Source organism: Cervus elaphus, chromosome 14 (assembly GCF_910594005.1).
Source record: "Cervus elaphus chromosome 14, mCerEla1.1, whole genome shotgun sequence".
Classification (NCBI taxonomy): domain Eukaryota; kingdom Metazoa; phylum Chordata; class Mammalia; order Artiodactyla; family Cervidae; genus Cervus; species Cervus elaphus.
The window spans coordinates 27,442,597-27,467,733 of NC_057828.1; the positions used below are offsets into that span (position 1 = coordinate 27,442,597).

Consider the following 25,137-nt stretch of genomic DNA (forward strand, 5'->3'; position numbering starts at 1 on the left):
GAAAAGATATATGCAAAGTGGGAAGGCAGGAAGGAAGGATTTGTGTGACAACATTTGTGTGAACATGAGTTTGAGCAAACACCAAGAGATAGTGAGACGGGGAAGTGTGGCATACTGCAATCCACAGGGTCGCAAAGAGTCAGAAACAACTTAGTGACTGAACAACATTATTGAAGTGACGATGAGATGGGAAGCAGGAAGACTTGTAGGCTAACCTGGAAGTGGGGATACAGGGATGACCAGTGTCCTGGCAGGGGAAGTAAACAGAAAGCATAAGACATGAAGGAGACTGCAATAAAAGACCAGAACTGGGGACATAGGGTGTCCTGTGAAAATTCACTCTCAATCCCTAAGCCCCTGAGTGGTGGTCTTTAAGCAGAGAAGTGCTCTGTCTAAAAATGACACTATGAACTCAGAGTCCAACATTCCAATGTGGTCTTCCACTAGAACAACACATGGATTCTTTAAACCATCAAAAGGTAATTTAAAACAGCAGGACCCAGGCATTATTTTTCAGTGAGTCACCGTGCCTTTTTATTAAAATAAGTTTTTCACACATCTGGTCAATGTTTAGACACAATGCCTTCTGCATTTAGTTTTCTCTAGGACTGAGATAACAGCTTGGGTATGGATTTGGGTAGCCCTTTGGATTTATTTATTCCTGGAAAATCAACCAAATCACATTGTCAAAAGAGCGCAGAAAGCAATGCTTTCTGCTTCATTTATTAACTGAGGGTACCCCCCCATCCCAGGCCACAGCTTCGGGGCACACTCAAGAGCTTAATCGTGAGAGACAACCCTGCCACTGTGGGTTACTGTCTGCCTGGAAGACCACACAACCCAGGTCCTGCTCTGGGGCTATGCATTCACCTGCCAAACAGTGGTGGACTGGATGTCTTCCCTGCTCTTCCCTGCTCTGAGGTCTCTTCCTCTCTGCTCATCTTCCCTGAATACCTCCTCCCCCATAAGGAAGATGCAGACCTTCAGCTCTCCAGAAGTGTGTCTTCAGAAAAAAGCTAATTTTGCATTAGGAACTAAAGCACTGTTGCATTGTAAATGAAATATCAGATAATTCTGCAAAGAACCATTGATGAACGATTTTGAGTCTGACCTAGATAATCTACTAGGAGCACAAAGAAAGAGCTTGAGCTTCCAAAACTGGCCACTAATGCCCTCTGGGCAGCCAAGGGAAGATTAAGTCCTCAGCAATGACTCTACCCACAGGTCAAAGCAACAGAGAGCCAAAGGTGATGACAATGAGGGTGGAGAATGGGCTATGAACCCCTCATTTGGACACATTATCTCCCCCTCCAAGAACTCCTTCAGCATCTCACTTCTCTCCTGCAGCCCTTGTCATTTCTAGCTCCTGTTGGAATTCGCTAGCTGGGTGGTGTTGAGAACGTTGCTGACAGTTTTTGATAAAAAGATGGTGATAAAAGTATCAACCTACTGGATTTTTGTAAGGAGTAAACAGTTAATGTGTGGCAGAAGTATCTAGCTAAGTCAGTATCTAGAAAGAAGTAAGATTTGATAAATGCTGTTTTTCTTCAACGTGTGTGTAGTACTATGGTTAAGGGTGAGGGCCAGAGAGCCAAAGAATCTGGGTTAAAATCTGGCACTGCCAAACTAATTGTGTGACCTTAGGTAGATTTCCTCGGAGAAGGCAAGGGCATCCCACTCCAGTACTCTTGCCTGGGAAATCCCATGGACGGAGGAACCGGGTAGGCTACAGTCCATGGGGTCGCTAAGAGTCGGACTCGACTGAGTGACTTCACTTTCACTTTTCACTTTCATGCACTGGAGAAGGAAATGGCAACCCACTCCAGTGTTCTTGCCTGGAGAATCCCAGGGATGGGGGAGCCTGGAGGGCTGCCGTCTATGGGGTCACACAGAGTCGAACACGACTGACGTGACTTAGCAGCAGCAGTAGCAGCAGCAGGCAGATTTCCTAACTTCTCTTCACTGCAGCTTTTTCATCTGTAAAGTGAGGATAAGAATCATATATGCATTCCTATAAGATGTTAGAATTAAATAAATTGCTACATACAACATGCTCAGAACAGTATTATGTGCATAAAAGCATTGCAAACTTGGTTCTTATCACTATTAGTCTCATTATATAGGAGTTGAAGCTGAAGCTCTAATACTTTGGCCACTTGATGTGAAGAATTGACTCATTGGAAAAGACCCTGATGCTAGGAAAGACTGAGGGCAGGAGGAGAAGAGGGTGACAGGATAAGATGGTTGGATGGCATCACCGACTCAATGGACTTGAGTTTGAGCAAACTCCAGAAGATAGTGAAAGACAGGAAAGCCTGGTGTGCTGTAGTCCATGGGGTCAGAAAGAGTTCGACAGAACCAAGCAAGTGAATAGCAACGATGTAGGAGTGATTCATTTATGTAGTTTCATGGAGTGAATAAAACATTAATACATCCATGGTAGGTGCTCAATACCTCTTTGTGAACTGGATGAATGAATGGAGTAACCTTTCTTTTAGACACCAGAGGTACTTCATCATGCATTTTTAAAGATTTTTCACTCAGACGAGAAGTGCTTAGTGAGGGTCTTCTATATGCCACGGGATGCCACCCCTTACAAAGCAGGCAAAGGTTCAGCTCATGGCTTGCAGTCTAGATGCAGAAATTTTAGCTGTCCTCCAGTCCTTGGTGCTTCACTCAGCAAATGGGGACATTGAGATCCAGAGAGAACAAGGAATTTCGGTGAGGTGGTCACTTGTGGACTTGCTGTCATAGAATCCACGGGTCAAAACTCCATTTGGTTTGTTGACACCCTCTTGTTTCAATGTCTTTCTCGGTATGGAAAGCAATATGACCCAACAAGAAGAGCTTAGCTCTGGGTTTAGATGAAATCCAGCTCTGCCATGAGCTCATTGTGCCATTGGGCAATGTACTTCGACTGTCTTGGCTCCAGTTCTTCTCTATGATGCAATTTTAGCTTATGCTTCATATGCTAATATGAAGTTCTCCTCTCTTTGTGCTGAAGAGGTTGCAGAATGAGACACACATGTCCCACATCATGTCTTTTTTTGTTTTGTTTTAATTAAACTAGTTGCAGATGTTTAATAACTTACATAAAACCTAGATGTCTGGCTTCTTTCGACAAGTCAGACGGTCTGGCAACCACACTTAGCTGGAGTGGACAGCTTCCCCCTGCGATGGGGCTCGAGTCTTATAATGTGGCACAGTCTTCACCCTTCTGCATTCATTTTATTCCTGGTCTGTTTCACTCACTGACTCACTTGCCTGACCTTGATCTGCACCTAAGTTTTCAGTGCCTACTATACGGATCCTGGAGGAGGAAATGGCAACCCACTCCAATATCTTTGCCTGGAAAATCCTATGGACAGAGGAGCCTAGTGGACTACAGTCCGTGGGGTTGCAAAGAGTCGACTGAAGCGACTGAGCCCATTGTATGGATGAGGTTTTTATAGGGGAATGTTATTATAAACAATTAAGGTGTTTTCCATCCTAGTTAATTTTCACTAGGCTATTTGCTTCTTTTGTGGAGACATAATAGAGTTGTGTTTTCTCAAAACATGAATCTTTTTCACCTCATAAGAGATTTAGGGGGAGAGGGATGGCAAGATGACAATGTACTAATTCAGATACAAGAGCACAGTTGTTTCCACCACCCCAATTACCTCTAGTCCAGCACCTATGCAAAAAGAAGAGATAGAGGGGCTTTCCCTAGTGGTACACTGATTAAGACTCCATGCTTCTGAGGCAGGGGGTGCAGGTTCAATACCTGGTTGGGGAACCAAGAACTCATGTGCCTTGGAGACAGCCAAAAATAAATAAATAAAATAGTCTATTCCCAAGCTCTCTTTAACAAAAATTAAAAAAAAAAAAAACCAAGAGAGAGTTGAATAAGATACCAACCTGAGAAACCAGGAGCTACTGAGAAGTGATGGTCTACTTGGGGTCTCATGAAGAATGGCAGTTTGGTGGACCACCTTATCTCCTTCCTCCCAGGGCTAACATGAGTATTATTTATAACTTTGCTCTCAGAGCTCCTTCATGTTAAATCACAGCAACTGAGAAACCTTCAGGACTGGAAGTAGGAAGCAACTTTTGAGACATCTGGACTAGAAAGCTGCATCCTGCCACTTGCAAGAACCCTCGACTGGAGATCAGAAATCTGGAGTCCTTTATCTGGCTCTTGATCTGTCACTGATGGGTTGCATCTCCTTTCTAAGTCCTGTGCCGGAGTTAGGGTGTTTTCATCAGATCTTAGCAGGGGCTGTTCATCTTCATACAGATGAAGATACAGATACGTATATAGATATAACCTAGATAGCATGAAGGATAATTTAGATACTTCACTTCTATTAGACTCGTAATCCATGAGGATCCATGCTGATGGGTCCAAGGCCTTGAGGTGAGGAAGAATGCACTAAGATTCCTCACTGCAGCAACTACAGAGAAGGCAGGTCTACCTGCTGATGGGTAGTGGGGCAGAACTGTATTACCCAGAGTCTCCAGGTTGTATGATGGGGCATGTGGGTTATTAAGTAGTCAGTGAGAAGTTGGAAGATGGCTTTGCAATGCAAACACTACCCCACCCCACTCAGGACATGCCTTGAAAGAAGCTTGGCTCACCAAAAGAGTCCATCAGGAGGAGCCCCACCAAATGGGAGGAAGTACAGCAGTTTCAGAATTTGACCAGGTAAAAGGTGAATGTTAATAACTAAGAAATAATTTTTTAAAAAAAATTCATGTCTATTCTCTATGTCTGTTTCTCCATTGTTGCCCTGTAAGTAAATTCTTCAGTACCATTTTTCTAGATTCCGTATAAATGTGTTAGAATATGGTATTTATCTTTCTCTTTCTGACTCACTTCACTCTGTATAATAGGTTCTAGGTTCATCCACCTCATTAGAACCGGCAGGGGAGGGCGAGATGTAAGGAAAGAGTAACATGGAAACTTACATTACCACATGTAAAACAATAGCCAACAGGAATTTGCTGTCTGGCTCAGGAAACTCAAACAGGGGCTCAGTATCAACCTAGAGGGGTGGGATGGGGAAGGAGATGGGAGGGAGGTTCAAAGGGGAGGGGATATATGTGCACCCATGGCTGATTCATGTTGAGATTTGACAGAAAACAGCAAAATTCTATAGAGCAATTATCCTCCAATAAAAAATAAATTAATAAAAAATTTCATTAGGTGGATTCTTAGGAGATATTCAGAGGACAAAGGGACTTGAAGCTACCCATATGAGGAACATACAGTTATATAGAGCATGAAAAATACAAAGACAGAGGAAGAACAAGATGTAAAGACAACTCGGAGCTGTTTTTAAACATGGCTCATGTCATATGAAAAAGGGATTTGACCAGCAACAAATGGATATTTAAGATCAATGGCAAAAGTTACAGGTCTACTGATTTTTTTCTCATTAGTTTATTTGTTGATCCAAAATAGCAATGACATGAACTCAAGCTCGGAGCCACATATTTGTATCAAATCCTTACTTTGTCAACAACTAGTGGTGCAACCTTAGGCAATTTACTTAGACTCTCTGAGTCATATTTTTTTATTCTGCAAAAATAGAGCTAAAAAGAATGCTTATCACAGAAGGCTGTTTTGAGGATTAAATGAGGCAAAGCAGAGAAAATGACTAATATAAGATCTTGCATATACTGAGCACTTAATAACATAACAACATAATAATTATTAATAGTATTATTATTATTCAACAAGCACTTGCTATGTGCTAGATTCTGTACTAGGCGCTGTGTTTACAAAGGTAAAATCAGGCAGTGAAAGAGACACGTGTACCCCAATGTTCATCGCAGCATTGTTTACAATAGCTAGGACATGGAAGCAACCTAGATGTCCATCAGCAGATGAATGAATAAGAAAGCTGTGGTACATATACACAATGGAATGTTACTCAGCTATTAAAAGAATGCATTTGAACCAGTTCTAATGAGCTGGATGAAACTGAAGCCTATTATACAGAGTTCAGTTTAGTTCAGTCGCTCAGTCATTTCTGACTCTTTGCAACCCCATGAACCACAGCAAGCCAGGCCTCCCTGTCCATCACCAGCTCCCAGAGTCCACCTAAACCCATGTCCATTGAGTCAGTGATGCCATCCAACCATCTCATCCTCTGTTGTCCCCTTCTCCTCCTGCCCTCAATCTTTCCCACCATCAGGGTCTTTTCCAATGAGTCAGCTCTTAGCATCAGGTGGCCAAAGTATTGGAGTTTCAACTACAATATCAGTCCTTCCAATGAATATTCAGGACTGATCTCTTTTAGGATGGACTGGTTGGATCTCCTTGCAATCTAAGGAACTCTCAAGAGTCTTTTCCAATATCACAGTTCAAAAGCATCGATTCTTCGGGGCTCAGCTTTCTTTATAGTTCAACTCTCACATCCATACATGACTACTGGAAAAACCATAGCCTTGACTAGATGGACCTTTGCTGACAAAGTAATGTCTCTGCTTTTTTTTTTTTTTTTTTTTATGTCTCTGCTTTTTAATATGCTGTCTAAGTTGGTCATAACTTTCCTTCCAAGGAGTAAGCGTCTTTTAACTTCATGGCTGCAATCACCATCTGCAGTGATTTTTGAGCCTCCAAAAATTATACAGAGTGAAGTAAGTCAGAAAGAAAAACACCATTGCAGTATATTAATGCATATATATGGAATTTAGAAAGATGGTAATGATGACCCTATACATGAGGCAGCAAAAGAGACAGAGATGTAAAGAATAGACTTTTGGACTCTGTGGGAGAAAGTGAAGGTGGGATGATGTGAGAGAATAGCATTGAAACATGTATATTACCATATGTGAAATAGATCGCCAGTCCAGGTTCAATGCGTGAGACAGGGTGCTCAGGGCTGGTACACTGGCATGACCCTGAGGGAAGGGGTAGGGAGGGAGGTGGGAGGGGGTGTTCAGGATGGGGAACATATGTACACCTATGGCTGATTCATGTCAATGTACAGCAAAAACTACTACAATATTGTAAAGTAATTAACCTCTAATTAAAATAAACAAAAAAATTTTTTTTAAATCAGGCACAATCACTCTTCAAGGACTTTCCAATCTAGATGGAGATCAATACTTGTTAGAATAGTCCTAAGAGAGAAATCTGCATCTATAAAAGGACCGGTTCCCCGTTAGCAGCTGTTGTAACACAATAGCTGATCAACTATTTGGGAAGATGGATCAGAAGGGACTCAAGCTTCAGAAAGCTCCTTGAATCAGATAGTCTTTTAAGGCCTCCCATAACCCCAAGAATCCTTGATTCTAAATTTCTTCCTGGAGACAATGTTGAATGTCTATGTTTTCATCCAGAGCCTGCTGATAGGGTGTGGCGATAGAGGGCAGCTGCAGTCCTTGAGGAAAAGTCCAATGTCAAAGCCTGACCATTCCGCAGTCACTATGTTTTATCCTGCACTTGGGTCCCAGGCCTCAAGGCAGTGACCTCCCTGTCAAGCAGGGGCCCGCCATGACTTCTTTCCCTGGCGAGTACTCGAAGGTTCTATAAGAGACTCTTAATAGCCTTGACCTTGTCTACAATATTTTATACCTGCCATTCATTGAAGTTTGTTTACTCTGAAATTATGGGGAGAGTGACATTGTGCTTGGAACAACATTTGATGGATATGTTCCCTGAACCCTCACCCAACAAAAACTCACTTAGGAAAGAAAGTCTAAATTTAGGAATGTGTGTTCAATTATGGGTTGTGGCCTGGCTTACAGTTTTGCCTCTTATCTGTGACCCATTCTTGGGAGCTGTGACCAACAGCATAGCAATAATTTCAGGCCTACCTTTGGTTCATCAACTTGGAAATGCCCTCAATATGAAACCAACATGTATCCTCAAATTACACAGGAAAGAACAGCCCTCTTTCCTTTTGTTAGATGTCTAAATAGTTGGAAATACTTGAATCAAAATGAAAAGTATTTGGAGTATTTTTAATTAATTTGTAATAAATTTAACAAATTTAACTTAATTTATAAGAAATGTAATTCATTTAACTTCACATTTAATATCCACAAAAGATGCCATATTGTAACTAAGCATTGGTATGCATAGATACACAAATGCCATTGACAAATTCCATAACCTATACAGACCGAATCAAATAATTTAGCATTTGTTTCAATACTACCTTTCAATGTTTATCACGCTGTTAGTTTTGACTCCTGAAAATATGAAAGGTATCTTAAAGGTTGGAAGGCATTTTCTCATTCCTTGAACCTCATTTCATTCTTATTATAGCAATAGCTGACAATTATTGAACACTTTCTATGTGCCAGGCATTGGGCAAAGAGCTTTACATATATTCATTTATTTAACTGAATCCTTACAAGTCATGAAATAGTTACTAATATAACTATTTTACAAAGGAAGAAACTTAAGTTGATAAAATCTAAGTAACCTTGGCCAATGTAAGACTGCTAGTAAATTGCACAGCTGGAAACCAAACCCAGATCTGTGGGATTCATAGTTCATCCATCTACTTTGTTATGTTGTCTCCAGCTCATGCTGGATGCAAAGTAAGTGTTCCATAAGTAATTGAATGATGATTATCTAGGCAGTTTTATTGCAAGAAAGCCGACTGTGGCCTGTTCCACTGAATACTGATTATTTGTTGACCAGGTTACAATGGATAAAGGGAACTTTTGTAATTTTACTTCTTGAAAGTCTGGGCTTTAGATAGAAAAAAAAATTATCCTTTCCTCATCTAGGAAAGGTTATGAGTTGACTAAAGTAAAAACTATGTTTATGAAAATAAAAAGCTCCATGCAGTATTGGTTTAGGAAGGTGGAGATTCAAATGTGTTGGAATACGTCTTGGAATGGGGTGGGGTGAGTGACAACACCAGTGAGATATATTTGCAGAATATCCTCTTTAAGTTAATATGGATTCTATCATCTGTTCTCTGTCTCTTTTTCCCAGGAAAACAAACCAAAATAGGACCACGGATTGTTCTATTCTTACTTGAATTTTGGGGGAAAATTGCAAGCATATTTTGAATACATTTTAGTTGGGGCCTTCGAAATAGGGCCAAGTTTACAATACTAACTCTTAAGTACATTGCCTTATCTCCCCCTCATACTGACTGAACAGAAAAGAAACATTTCTTTTAGCTTTATATTTTGTATTCGTTTAATTGAGTAGATTTCAAATCTTGCAAGCAATCATTCAAAAAAATTTTGAAATCCATTTTAGAGAGATCTTACCACTTAAAAAGAATCTGGGATGGAGGGAGAGAGGAGGCAGGGAAATTCCAAAGCGTTGTCTTTGGTTTTTAGGTTTCAGAGTTTTGGGTGCTGGTATCTGGCCCATTTTCCAGGATGGGATGTTTCCTACATGATAACCTTTTTCAGGCAATAGCCATATCTAGCACAATGTTATAAATCTCTAGAGTGAGAGGCAGTCTATGGGCTCCTCGTATAGGAGGACACAGGAGAAAGAGTTTTTCTTAGGCAAGATATGGAAGCAACCTAAATGACCATCAACAGAAGAATGGATAAAGAAGATGTGGTACATATATACAACTGAATATTACTCAGCCTTAAAAAAGAATGAAATAATATCATTTGCAGCAACATGGATGGACCTAGAGATTATCTTACTAAGTGAAGTAAGTCATACAGAGAAAGTCAAATGTCATATGATATCACTTCTATGTGGAATCCTAAAAAACATATACAAATGAACTGACTTATGAAACAAATAGATTCAAAGACACAGAAAACAAACTTATGGATACCAAAGGGAGAAAGGGAGGAGAGTGGGACAAATTTAAAAAAATAAAAAATTCCATTTCTTTTAAACAGCATGAAGTTGGGACATGCCTTTTTATCTAGTCTGACATTCTCTGCCTTATCACTATAGGGTTTGTCATTTCCATTCAATATGATACGGTTGGGTTTAAGCCACATTTGAAGTTAAAAGTGAAGCTTAATGACAGACCATCTTTAACTTCAGCATGGATGAAGGCATGATTATAGCCTCACATTTTGTTAAAGTTGGAAATAAGAATTCTTCAGTTTGTCATCAAAATAAAAAAATCTACCTACCCATCTTTCTGTATTTGCCTTTATAAAGTACTAATCTATGGTGGTGTTTAGTTGCTAAGTTGTGTCCAAGTCATGCAACTCCATGGACTGTAGCCCACCAGGTTCCAGCAAGGGGTTGCCGTTTCCTTCTCCAGGGGATCTTCCTGACTCAGAGATCAAATCCAAGTCTCCTGCATTGCAAGCAGATTCTTTACCACTGAGCCACCAAGGGAGCCCAACTAACCTATAACTGCAATATTTAACAAGAGAGATCATAAATTAAACCTATATTCTACTATAGAGTTGGAGGCCTACTTTAAACAAGAAATATCTTAACTGGAAAGTTCTCAACTTTTATAGACAGTACTATATGCTGTGTGTATGTAAAATGTAATAATTATCTGTTAAGTTGCAAAAAAAAATTTGGAAAAAGTTAAATTTTTAAAAAGCTCAAATTAAAGGAAATGAAAAGAGAGTGAGGAGAAGATAAAAACAACTGGTATCACCTGTCCCCTGAGACAGGAGGAAAAGGTGCCCAGGGAACATAGCTTGTGGGGAACATGGAACTCTTGATGGATGTATCACGTTCTGGGCATGTGAAATAATGGTCTGGATTTAACCTTTCAGTGTCAGAGCTATAGGAAGTTCTAATATTTTTCCTGTCAACCATAAAATACCTGAGAAGAAGGTCTCAAAAACACAATACAGTAGAGCCTGGAGATTTTATATGTAACCTTCACAGTCTGGACCAAAACAGACTGTCCCAAAACAGATACATAACAAGTAGAAGATATTTTGCTGAGGAAAGTCTTTTAAACTTGAATTATTTTGGATTATTAGGTTAAAAAATCTTTTTTGCATTTTATTGAAATATAGTTGATTTATAATGTTAATTTCTGCTGTATAGCAAAGTGATTCAGTTATATCAGTTATATATTCAGTTATATATGCACATAAACATACATACATATATATATATGGGGTTCCCAGGTGACTCGGTGGTAAAGAATCTGCCTGCCAATGAAGGAGACACAGGTTCAATTCCCTTGTTTGGGAAGATCCCCTGGAGAAGGGAATAGCAACCCACTCCAGTATTGGGAAATCCCATGGACAGAGGAGCCTGGCGGGCTACAGTCCATGGGGTTACAAAGGAGTCAGACAGGACTTAATGACAAAACAACAGCAAACAAAACATACATACATATGTGTGTGTCTGTGTAATATATATATATATATATGTATATATATATATAGGCTTTCATGGTCGGCAGGGCTTTGACCATCCTTTCCAAATCCACCCAAGAACCCACAGTTTGAATCACAGCACCAGGAGCACAATTACCATCCATTAAAACCAAATGTTTATTTCCCCAAAATCAAGACCAAGAATGTTATCTTTATGAAGGGGAAGCATAGCAAAAAAGTTGTATCCTCAATGAAGGAAAGGAGACTCAGTCTGGATGTAGGGGAGCTTTCGATTCAACACTAGGATCTTTCTTGGTATCAGTTCTATGAACTATCAGCAGAGTCCAGGGAACACATTATTTAGCACTCTTCCTTAGAAGTCTGTGAAACTGGCATGGATGGGCCTTATGGCAGAAGACGCCAGTCACGGGGTCAGAGTAACCTGAGCCCCTCTAGGTGGCCTCAGGCAAATAACCCTTCTATGCCACAGGTTCCCACATAAAATAGAGACCATTATACCTATTTTTCAGGCTTGTTGTGAGGTTTAGAAACACTACCTGGTACATAGTGGGAACTAAATAAGTGGGAAAGTATATAGTTTTATTTTCTAGATGACAGAGGTAATTTATTGTCTGGGACCAGAACACTAGCTAAGTAATCTCCAGGCTTCTGCTTCAGGCACAAGACTTCTAGTACTCCTTCTCTTTGAAACACCCCAAGCTCTGAAACATCCTGGCCGTAGAGATAATGTTTATTATCAGCAATGCCTCCTTTACTCCCCACTGGCCCACACTGCTTTTAGTCACCCTCACTGCCATCATGAGCTTGTCTGAATCTCCCTAGACACTGTCTTTATTTTAGCCATTTGCCTTTCTACCTCACTGAGTCCCATTTTCTCTTGAACAATTATTCACTTAAGTAGGTGACAAAGGGCTGATTTGTTTAATTCATCTGTGCCAATGTTCTAATCAGTGGCCATAGGTGACCTGCCCAGATAGGCAAACTTCAGGTATGTGTCTGCTCAGTCTTCAGGCATGTCTGACTCTGAGACTCCATGGACTAGAGCCTGCCAGTCCATGGAATTCTCAGGGAAGAATATTGGAGTGGGTTGCCACTTCCTCCTCTAAGCGATCTTCCTGACCCAGGGATTAAACCCATAGCTCTTGTGTCTCCTGCATTGGCAGGTGGATTCTTTACCACTATGCCACCTGAGAACTTGAGGTAGAGGAACTCTAGTAAATGAACATCCTAGATAGTCTTTTTTTTTTGAAGTTCAATGGCAAAGAGGTCTTTACTCCGGAAGATCTCCCTATATAATCCAGGTGGAGAGGTACTGTGAGATACTTGACCATACTCAAGCAGCACACAATTAGGCTGCTTTCTATCGTATCTGCAGAGAGATCAACCTGGACAAGTTCCCTGTGGTTCACCAGGGGCGCTGACTATCGGGGCTGAGTGCTGCGAGTCCACCCCATAGCTGAGCCAGATGGAAAGAACCACAATCTTGTTCATTCTGAAACCATTCCCTTAGTTGTAGGAATCCAGACTTTTGGAACAGCATGGTTTTGAGACACTTCCATAATCATCTAAACTCATGACTTGACAATTTTCGAAGCTGAAGCTCAGAGAAGGAAGAGTTGATTTGTTTGATGCCAGAGCTGGTGAAGGCTGAGCTGCATCTGGAATCTAGGTTCCCTAGCTCCTAACCCAAAGCCCTCTATCTGTACCAATTTACTTGTGTAAACCTTGGCACATCTTACCTGTTCTAGAAGAAGGGGCCCTAGTGGTGGAGGATCAGAACTAATCTCTAAACCCTATTTTACCACCAAGCATCTGGGAGACTCTCAATGAATTGTCTCGGGTTCCGTTTGCCTGTCTATAAACTGAGCAGAGTCTTCTCCACATTGTCTGATGTCCCTGGGTATTATTCAGAATAGATGAGAGCATATTGTCCACAACAATCCTGAAAAAAGCATTGGTTGAAGAAGAAAGGAGTTTGGAAAGTCAAACAGTCACTCACACATGTGTACACACACACACACACACCCCCAAGTTTTTCCAACTTGTCATCATCCTCAGATTCAGAAGCCACTGATGCTGTTCTCCCTACTTTAAGTCTGGGGAGCACTGACCTTTACGCTGACACCAGAAAACAGCATGGTTTCCGATTGGCAATGACAACCTATGGGCTGCTGCATGACAGGCCCCAGGGGCAGGGAGCCTCTGTATCTTCTGCAATCTGCTGATGGGTTGCTGCTGCAGGCACCCCAGACCTCTGAACAGACACTGGAGAGGGTGCAGAGAGAGAAAGGACAAGTTAGCCACTGAAACTCATGACTGTAATAAAACAAAGTGCTTAAAGGGGACAGACGTCAACCTGGGAAAGGGAAAGAGAGAGAAGGAGAGGGGAAGGGAGAGACAGAAAGAGACAGGAAGATGTGAAGGAGGACAAGAAGAAAGAGAGGGAAAGAGAATATGAGAATTTAGGGGACTAGAGTACATGGTTGAGACCCAAAGAAATGACATGGATGATCAAGTTGAAGGACTTGCTAAAGCCCAGAGCAAATATTCAAACTCCACCCATAGTGATACAAAGATCTTGGGATAAAATTTCCTTGGGGTGAGACTACACAAAGTCTGGGTTCGATCTGTGGTATCGGCTCCCCAAAACTCCAGTCACTGTGGCCAACACCAAGGAGAGGAGTTTAGGTCATGTGGTTTCCAGACTCTGATTCTGATGGTGGCCTTTTAGCCTTTCCATCATCCTGAACCTTGGAAATTATTTCTCTCTCTTCTCTCCCCTGGGCAAGCAAGCTGCTGATGCTTTTGTAACAGCCATAAGGGCTGTGTTGGGGAGGGTGACAGAATGTGCAAGAAAGCAGAAGATAATTCCCAGAAATCTCCTCCCAGAGGCTGCCAGGCAACATTTCTCCAAGAACTTTCTTCTCTAAGAACTCACTTGCATCAGCTTTGGTTGCCTGTCCACTGGCTCACGAGCCTTTCATCTGCAGTTTCAATTGTTAAGTCTGAGAGACCCCCAGATAAGCCTCCTGTTTCCTCAAGGGAGCTGTCAGGGTCAGCGTGTGTGTTGTAAGCAGCCTCGCTCATTGCACGGACCTGGCATGGTCCGGAGCCAGCCTCATTCCAGGACCACGTGACGCGGGCCGGGTTACTCACTTGGTTGTCCTCCAGCAGGGGCAGCTGGGGACACCTCCCTAGAGTGACTACAGCATTTATCACTGGGATGACTCAGCCGGAGCCTCCCTCTCTCTGCAAAGGGAACCTGAGGCCAGGGCTGGGGGTGGGAGTGTCGATTAGACCCATCTTTGGCCGCAAGAGCAGAGAAACTGCCCCTCACCTGGGAAGCTTGAAGGACAGGGTGAGTAAAGCTCAGGTCAGTGGCTCAGAATCTCAGAATGAAACATGACTTTATTCCAGAAGCTTGGGTGATTGCCGGGGCTTAATGTTCAGAACCCCAAGGAAGATCCTACTCAGCCACTAATGACAACATCTTCATTGCAGATTTGCATGCATTCCATCTCACTGATTTCACTCCCATCTTTATTTGGTTTTTGTCATTTCTAAGGTCTTTCAAATATTTATCCCTAATGAGAGTGACATAACAGTGTCTTATGGCACGTCCTGCCTGGTTTCCTGGTTAAGGACAGGCTCCATTTCCTCTGTCTGAGCAGGTGATGCTTTGTCTCTCAACGTTATATCCAGTCTTGTTCCTTGATCTTTATGTCACGGATGAGTATGGGCTCACCTCCTCAATGTGCTCCTACACAGCACAAGCCTCCTCTTACGGTCCTAATTTCCCACAGCATCTAGCACACGGATAAGTACGTGGCAGATACTTACTCAACTCTTACTGCGTGGTTGTTTACACTGTTGAAGACCCAGGGGGAAAGGAGTTTCATAGCCTCACCAGTTACCAAATCCAAGGTCTAAATTCACTTAGGAGATTTTGATAGCAAAACTAGAGCCTTCATTTTGCATGCCGTCTCTTATTCAATTTCCAAAACAACATCTGTACTGTAATTGGTTAATTTCCATCTGTTGGTCTCCTTGTTAACTCTGAGATATTCTCCCGATGTTACCATTATAATCGTTTCTGGAGGTTTACGATAAAAACAACCGTGATTTGTACAGTGCTCAATCACAGGTATTTTACTTCATGTGTCACATTCTATGGTTAGTGTAAATGCACCTCGAATCCTTTGACGACGGGGCACATTTGGCTCACAGCCAGATGCTGCTCTGAAATCCGTGGCATGTCTGTGGTGTGGTCTGACAGTCCTTTCAGCCACTTCCAGCTCCCCATCCTGTTTTCTCTCTCAGGCATTGCCCCTAATAAATGCTCTTGTTCATGTACCCTGTCTTCACATCTGTCCTCAGAGGATCCAGTCTCTCCAGCATGGCTACCATCGTCCCTTCTCCAGGGCATCCTGGCCTCTCTCCATCAGAGCACCGACCCAGCTTCACTGAACTGTCTCTGTCTCTCTCCCTATCAGACCTGAATCACTAACCATCGTGTAATAAGATGGATGCTGGAAGCGCTAGCGGAAGTGATTCATTTCACTGGGGAGCTGAGGAGTGAGCAGTGGAAGTGTCGGGGTGGGAGGAATTCTTAATTGAGGTGTATTCAGCTGTGCCTTGAAGGATGGGCAGAATCCCCAAAAAGAGAATGCTGGTGGGCTTTGGGCGCAGACGGAAGAGAATGAGAAAAATGATGGTCTTTCGGAGCGTGATGATTATGTTGGTACCGCTGGACTGTAACTGCAGAGATAGAGCAGCTGGCTTGGAAATGCCGTGCTGAACGCGTTTTACTTCATGCTGTATGTAATGGTGCTCGAGCAATTTACTTTTAAGTGAAGTATAGTTGATTTACAAAATGTTAGCTTTGAATGTACAGCAAAGTGATTCAGTTATATGTACATATATGGATATATATTTTTTCAGATCTTTTCCATTATAGATTATTACAAGGTATTGAATATAGTTCCCTGTGTTAAATAGGAGGTCCTTGTTTACCTCTTTCATATACAATAGTATGTATCTGTTAATCCCGAACTCCTAATTTATCCCTCCCTGCTCCACCCTCCCCTCTGGTAACCAAAGGTTTGTTTCCTCTGTCTTTAAGTCTTTTTCCATTTTATAAATGTATCTGTTTATTAAGATTCCACATCTAAGTGATATCATATGATATTTGTCTTTCTCCATCAGACTTACTTCTTAAACTATTTATAAGCAAAGTGTCATCAAATACATGTTTCCTGTTATGAAACAAATCTCAGGGTGGGTGGGGTGTCCTGTAAAATCACTCTGACCTGCATTGCCAAGATAGATCCACTAGCTATATGTAGCTATGTAAGTTTTAATCTAAAGGTGGCACAGTAGTAAAGAATCCACCTGCTACTGCAGGAGACACAAGAGACTCAGGTTTCATCCCCAGGCCGGGAAGATCCGCTAGAGGAGGAAATGGCAACCCATTCCAATATTCTTGTCTGGAAAATTTCCTGGACAGAGAAGCCTAGCAGGGTACAGTCCGTGGGGTGTGCACCCACACAATTTAAATTTAAATCAAACTAAAAATTCAGTCATAATAGACATACATGGCTAGTGGCTGCCCTATAACGAGCAGAACAGTGGGGAGTTCAAGCAGATATGAATCAGGAAGCTGACAAAGGCTGGCAACCAGAGAGGTCAGGAGACAGTCACACAGCTGAGAGTAGATGAGCAAGGTTTGAAGCCTGAATTTTGTCAATCTTAACCAAGAGCTATTTCCACTGGATTTTTTTCTTTTTTTTTTTTTGCTTTTCCCAACTTCCTACAACTGGTTAGCAAGAAATTGCATTCGTGGCCAGATCCTAGCCCTGTGGTGCTGGCAGTGAGATAACCACAAAGATTCTAGGACTTAAGGTGAGATGACCAGGTTTGAATCTAGCTCTGCCATTTAGGAGTTGTAGAGCTTGGGAAAATCCATCAGCTCCAAGTTCTTCACTGATAAATAGAGATGATGAATTCATTGTCACCTATTTCATAGTGCTGAAAAAATCTACTTTTCAAAATCAAGTTAACAATATGATTATATTTTACATAGATAACATTTTTCTTTATTCTTTTTCTTTTTATCTTTTGACTTTGTCTGTGCTGCACAGCATGTGGGATCGTAGTTCTCCAACCAGGGATTGAACCTGTGACCCCTGCATAGGAAGCACAGAGTCTTAACCACTAGACAGCCTGGGAATTCCCTCTTTTCCTGTAGTTATAAAATAATACATGACTTCTGTAAATAATTTGCCCCCCAAAAGGTAATTAAGAAAGATTTCAAGACAAAAGTATCATTTAAAAAATAAAAAGCATTTACTTGCAAAAAAGTTTCATAAGTTAGTCTAAATTTTAGAACAGAGGCCCTCAACCTTGGTTATGTATTAGAATTTCTTGGGAATTAAAAAAAAAAAAAAAACTTGCTGCTCTGCCTAGCTAGACTGATGAAACCAAATTTTGGAGAAGTAGAACCCACAAACAGTTTTTGAAGCTCTCCACATGATTCCAATGTGCAAGCTTGTTTGGGAACTACTATTCTGAAAAGATAGCTCACCAAATGTTTTAAAATTACATATACCATAAGTATGTAAAGACACAGATAGCAATCTATGCTTAGAAAGAAGCAGTTTTCACAAATGACTAGCATATGTGCAAAGTTATAGAAAGATATCCACCATAGTCAAGGTCCAGATAAAGCTGTTTTGTAAGGAATTAGGAGCCTACAGCAACTGGCTTAGGATCTTGTTTAGTTGGGTACCAGATAGGGGTAGGGTGACCCCGAGTGTGTTCATTGGTGTTTGCTTTCCCTCTGATAAACACACACTTATAAAGCAGGAAAAGAGGTCAGTTTTGCTTTTTCTTTTTAGTAAGGAAATAGGTACAGTACCTACTTTAATGTTTCTCTTCATCTCAAACCCACTCCCAAGAGGTGACCTCTGATATGTTAGATGTAATGTCTACGCTTATACAGATTACACAGAGGCACACATAACACGCACATACACACGCATATATAATACATGCATGCACACTAGTGCACTTGGACTTTCACCGATAACTTTATCATAGCCATCCTACCGTATCAGGACATCAGGTTTATCTCATGTTTAATAAAATCTGAGTTTTATTGTTCCTGTATATCATGGGTTATTTGGACATTCCCCAGTAGACAGTAAGTTTTCCCTTGCTTTTTACTGTTTCAAAGAACACTGCAATAAACTCACTTGCATGTTTAGCTTTTGAGCAAACACCATTGAAGGATAAATTCTTAGAAGTGTGACTTCTAGGTTTAAAAAACTGACACTGCTGGGGACTTCCCTGGTGGTCCAGTGGTGAAGATTCTAAACTTTCAGTGCTGGGGGCACAGGTTTGATCCCAGATCAGAGAACTGCAAAGAGAATGCACTGGTCATAGCAAATACTCTTTTTCAACAACACAAGAGATGACTTTCACAAGGACATCACCAAATGGTCAATACCAAAATCAAATTGATTTCATCCTTTGTAGCTGAAGATGGAGAAGTTATATGCAGTCAGCAAAAACAAGACCTGGAGCTGACTGTGGCTCAGATCATCAACTTCTTATAGCAAAATTCAGGCTAAAACTAAAGAGAGCAGGGAAAACCACTAGGCCAGCCAGGTACGACTTAAATCAAATCCCCTATGAATATGCAGTACAGGTAATGAATAGATTCAAGAGATTAGATCTAGTTAACAGTGTGCCTGAAGAACTATGGACAGAGGTCCATAATACTGTCCAGGAGGCAGTGAACAAAACCATCCCAGAGAAAAGTGAGAAGGCAAAGTGGTTATCTGAGAAGGCTTTACAAATAGCTGAAGAAAGAAGAGAAGCAAAAAGCAAGGGAGAAAGGGAAAGGTATATCCAACTAAATGCAAATTTCCAAAGAACAGCATGGAGAGACAAGAAGGCCTTCTTCAGTGAACAGTGCATAAAACTGGAAGAAAACAACAGATGGGGAAAGACTAGAGATGTCTTCAGGAAAACTGGAGATATCAAGGGAACATTTTGCCCAAAGATGGGCACAGTAAATGACAGAATTGGTAGAAACCTGGTAGACACTAAAGAGATCCAGGAGAGATAGAAAGAATACACAGAAGAACTGTACAATAAAAGATCTTAATGAACCGATTACTACGATGGTGTGGTCAGTCACCCAGAGTCAGACATTCTGTAGTGCAAAGTCAAATGGGACTTAGGAAGCACTACTCTTAATAAAACTGGATGCGGTGAAATTCAGTGATGCCACCAAGGTGTTGCATTCAATATGTCAGCAAATCTGGAAGATCCAGCAGTGGCCACAGGACCAGAAAAGTCAATCCTCATCCCAATTCCCAAGAAGGGTAGGACTAAAGAATGTGCTAACCATCAGACAATTGCACTCATCTCCCATGCTAGTAAGGTCACGCTTAAAATTTTGCATGCTAGGTTTCAGCATTATGCGAACCAAGAACTTCCAGATGTCCAAGCTATATTTAGAAAAAGAAGAGGAATCAGAGATTAAATTGCCAACATTCGCTGGATCATAGAGAAACCAAGGGAATTCCAGAAAAACATCTACTTCTGTTTCATCTACTACACTGAAACCTTTGACTGTGTGGATATAACAAACTGTGGAAAGTTCTCAAGGATGGGAATACCAGACCATCTTGCCTGTCTTCTGAGAAACCTGTTGCAGATCAAGAAACAATGGTTAGAATACTGTTTGGAACAACTTGTCGGTTCAAGACTGAGAAAGGAGTACAACAGGACTGTCCGCTGTCACTCTGTCTGTTTAACCTGTTTACTGAGTGCTGAGCACATCATGAGAAATGCCAGGCTGGATGAGATACAAGCTGGAATCAAGATAGGTGGGAGAAACACCAACCTCATATTTGCAGATGATACCACTCTAATGGCAGAAAGCAAAGAGGAACTAAAGAGCCTCTTGATGAGGGTGAAGGAGGAGAGTGAAAGGGCCAGCTTTAAACTCAATATTAAAAAAAACTAAGATCATGGCATCTGGCCCCATTACTTCATGGGAAATAGAAGGGGAAAAGGTGGAAGTAGTGACAGATTTCCTCTTCTTGGGCTCCAAAATCACTGGAGATAGTGACTGCAGCCATGAAATCAGATGATTGCTTCTTGGCAGGAAAGTGATAACAAACCTAGACAAGTGTGTTGAAAAGCAGAGACATTACTCTGCCGACAAAGTTTCGTATAGTCAAGGCGATGGTCTTCCCAGTGGTCACGTACAGTTGTGAGAGCTGGATCGTAAAGAAGGCATAATGCCAAAGAGTTGATGCCTTTGGACTGTGGTGCTGGAGAAGACTCCTAAAAGTCCCTTGGACATCAAGGAGAACAAACCAGTCGATCTTAAGGGAAATCAACCCTGAACACTTGTTGAAAAGACTGACGTTGAAGCTGAAGCTCCAGAATTTTGGTCATCTGATATGAACACTTGATTCACTGGAAAAGTCCCTGATGCTGGGAAAAACAGCAGGCAGAAGAAGAAGGCGTCAGAAGATGAGATGGCTGGATGGCATCACTGATGCAATGGACACAAACTTGGGCAAACTTTGGGAGATGGTGAGGGACAGGGAGGCCTGGTGTGCTGCAGTCCATGGGGTCACAAAGAATCAGACACGATTGGGCGACTGAACAACAACAGGGAACTAGATCCCACATGCCACACAGTGCAGCCAAAAAATCTAAAGAAATAAAAGGCAGACACTATCAAACTGCCTCCAAAAAAGCTGCAGAAATTTATGTTTTCTCATAATAATGTAAAGTGTTCATTTCGCACACCCTCCTGGACACTGGTCTTTATTTTTTAACTGACTCAATGGATATGTAAAGGTGCTTTGCAAATAATTACATACTATACAAATGTGCTGAAGAATTGATGCTTTCAAATTGTGGTGATAGAGAATACTCTTGAGAGTCTGTTGGACAGCAAGGAGATAAAACCTTTAGGAGTTAATCCTAAAGGAAATCAACTGTGAATATTCATTGAAAGAACTGATGCTGAAGTTGAAACTCCAATACTTTGGCCACATGTTGCAAACAGTCGACTCATTGGAAAAGACCCTGATGCTGGGAAAGATTGAAGGCGATATGAGATAGGATGACAGAGCATATGATGGTTAGATAGCATCTGTGACTCAAGGGATATGAATCTGAGCAAACTCCAGGAGATAATGGAGGACAGAGGAACCTGGCGTGCTGCAGTCCATGATGTTGCAAAGATTCTGACATGACTTAGTGACTGAAAAACAAGTACAGATACAAGGTATTCTGACCAATGACTTTTCTGAAAGCACCCACATCAAAAGTGGCTGTCTGAGCCTCTGAAAACAGTACCATCCAGAGGGTTCTGCTGTAATATCCTGTTGTTTTCTGGAAATGGTGATTTTAGGCTTGGATCCTGATTTCTTAAGTCATGATGCTAGTCTTCCAGGGTGATGTGGTTGTAAATAATCAGTGAGAGGGAGGGACTCTCTGGCAGAGGCAGCTATCAAAGCTTTTATGCAAAATAGTTGAATACCACAGCACACAGGCCCACTCCTGACACCTGCAATGTTATTGAGTGAGCCTGGCAGGGAGTAATTTAGGGAGGCCCTGCCCCAGTTCTTCACAGGTGGTTCAGATGGTAAAGCGTCTGCTTACAATGTGGGAGACCCGGGTTCGATCCCTGGGTCGGGAAGACCCTCTGGAGAAGGAAATGGCAACCCACTCCAGTACTCTTGCTGGAAAATCCCATGGACGTAGGAGCCTGATAGTTTACAGTCCGTGGCATCGCATAGAGTCGGACATGACTGAGCGACTTCACTTTGCCTCAGTTCTAGCTTCAAAGATTTTATTCCATTTTCTTGCCCCCTTTAAGACTTTTCATTTTAATCATTCAACTGGGGAGCTGTGAAATGGAGGCTTCAGCCTATACTAACTCATTTTTATAAGTGCAAGCCTCAACCCTATTCAATATTGCAGAATATCCTCTTTAAGTTAATATGGATTCTATTTTCTGTTCTCTGTCTTCTTTGTTTTTTTCCAGAAAAACAAACCAAAATAGGACCACAGATTGTTCTATGCTTCTTTGAAATTTAGGGCAAATTGCAAGCATATTTTGAATACTAGTTGGGACCTAAGAAATAGAGCCAAGAGCGTCCCCTGTTGACTACGGCTTAAAAAGAAAGGGAGTCTGACTTGAAGCTCCTTTTTCTCTACCATGAGATCCACTCAGCCCAACACCCCCTGGGAAAGACCTGATCCTCCTTCAAGAACCAAAGGACCTCTTTCATGTCCAATGGAGCCTTACTTGTCATAAAGTTTATCACTCCTGCCTCTCCTACATATTTCATCCCTCCAAGAAATTGTGGATAGCCCAATAGTTGACTTCTTTCCATCTTCCCCTACACCCATCTCCCAATTATGAATTCCTCAGGTTGGACCTGGGTCTTCTGCATCTTTATATCTCTAGTTCATAGCAACTCGCAAGTTGGTTGCCCATTAACAGAACAAATGACATTCATGGGGATGTGACAAAAACACTAGTGCTCCCCAAATATTCCACAAGCTCCTGCATATTTCCCAGTCTCCCTTGCACTTAAGATGGGGTCATATGACACTCATGGGCATAAGTGTGAGTAAAGTGATACATAGTGTTTGCTGTCCGAGGCAGTCAAGGGGGAATGGAAGCACCACACCTGCTCTCTCCTGCCTCTGTGGCTGGAAGCAAAGGCCACTGAGATAGCAAAGCTGCAAGATGGAAGCAACTCAGATTCTCACCACTGTTGAAAGGTGGCCACCAAAGAAAGCAGGGTGACCTGTAGCAGACTGTTAAGAAAGTAAGAAATAAGTCTTGGGGATTTGGAGGTTAGGTGTCTGTCACAGAAAAACTTAACTTACCCTAACAGATGTGAGTTCACAAGTTGAAAATATAAGGAGGAGAAAAGCTCATGGAACATGACAGCATCATTTAGTAGTGAGATCTTTGCATATCCTGAAACATGTTAGTCAGGACTTGTGCCATGGGTTTGAGGATTCCCAAGCAAAATGGGGACACAATCAGCCCCATTATATGGGTGGAGAATCCAAGGCATAGAGAAGTGAAGGAATTGTTTTCTAGAATTATTTGTGAGAGCAGCATTGGAACTCAGACCTAGATTTCATCTTAGCTATTGCTGACCACTCTTCCTGGATGGAATTTCCCCTCCCCCAACATTTGTGTCCTCTGAGGTTAGTGTTCTAGGAATAAGACTGACCTGTATTTAGAAACTGGACAGACTTTGCATCTCTAAAGCTAATCCCATTGAACATTTTCTGTTTTGAAACAACATGGTAGTAAAAAGGTTAACAGTGAATTTGAATTTTATTTCTAGGCAGACATCCTGAGCCCTGGGGGAAAGTTTGCATCTACCCTGTGGCCCAGATAATGCAATATGAGGGTGAGCAAGGACATCTTAGAACATTCTGTTCTCCTCCCCCGAGACTAATTAAAATCTGTAGGCATCTTTCTTGTTGACCAGGCTGACTTACTAATTGAAACAGAACTGTGATGTTTTCATTAGCTTTCTCTTATCCCTCTTGGCCTTGCCAACAGAGAAGAAGTTGGATGATCATAAGTCTTCAAGCATTGGAGGCCCAGGGAACAGAACTCCCCCCACCTCAAGCCAATACACCATTATTATGCACTGAACAAGATCCCAAAAAGGGTGGTGCAAGGTTGGGAGTATGGTGATAACTTGCAATCTCAGTCTCAGTTCACCCATATAAGGAAAAGCTAAATACCAAGATACTACCCTCAGGATTCCTGATGAGCAATAAATCTGTCACTTTGCATTTGCTGTTCCAGTAAACCAGCTCCTGACCTCTGCCTTCCTAATGAACCATCCCTCTGCCAGGTTGGGAGAGCTCCTACTAACAAAGAACCAAATGTGCCTGAAAACCATCAAGATCCCTTTCTTCCCTGTTGAGTTAGAAGGTATTTCTTCTGCACATGCAAATGGCCTATTAGTCAGCCTTAGAGATTGTCCCAAATAACATCCAAGCCTCTGGGAATGGGGTACATAATTTAGATTGTGTGCTTTTTTTTCTGCTTCAGTATGCAGACCTCCATATCAGCACCCTCTGTGGAATTATTTGTCACCCAAATGGCCCCAGAAGGTGTGGGGGCAGCCTATGTTTCATGTGTGAGGAAGCTATGATTGACAACTTTTCAAAACAAACACCAACCAACCAGAAAGAAAACCCTCTAGGACAAAGATTTCAGCCCCAGGACCTGTTTCTGAGTTTTCTTAATTGAAACCCAAGGCCAGAGCATGGCTGGGGAAAGCTGTTTTAGCCTTGAAGCCCCACCTCTCACCACAGTAGCAGGGAGAAGTACCAGTATCAAGAGAAGGACCTCAGGGGAAGGGGAAGGATGAAGCAGGATAAATGCACTGAAAGTTCTCTCAGGGAGCAGGACTGGACCTCCCTAGAAAGGAGGCTCTCCCACATGGACTCACAGGCTGTCATGATGACCCAACCCAATCCCAAGACTTAAGAGCCTGAAACTCTAGGTCTGGTATCTGTTCTTCATTCCATTACTATATTACAGGTGACCTTGGGATAATAAACTAGCTTCTGGATGAGAATCAGCTTAGGAAAATAAGAAAGACAAGATTTTCATAAATCTGGTAGTAAGAAGAACATGAAAATGCCAGAGAATTTCTTCTCATAAATGGCAATTAGATTTTTGTCCTGTGTTCTTTCTCAGTAAAGGCAAGTTTGGACTTCCTCAGAAACATCTTGCCCTAAACATCCTTCAAGTCCTTCTGTGGCAACAGATCTCTCTTAGTGATGAATGTTTCCCTT

General features: G+C 41.8%; 1 long non-coding RNA gene across 1 annotated transcript; it reads right to left on the bottom strand.

Annotated features, from left to right (window-relative positions):
* Positions 1–1,854: 1,854 nt before the first annotated feature.
* Positions 1,855–14,323, bottom strand: LOC122707832. Its single transcript, XR_006344921.1, has 3 exons — positions 14,195–14,323; positions 13,368–13,521; positions 1,855–1,977 (listed from the first exon to the last, which is right to left on the bottom strand). It is a non-coding gene; the product is annotated as an uncharacterized LOC122707832 (long non-coding RNA).
* Between the last annotated feature and the right edge of the window lie 10,814 nt (positions 14,324–25,137).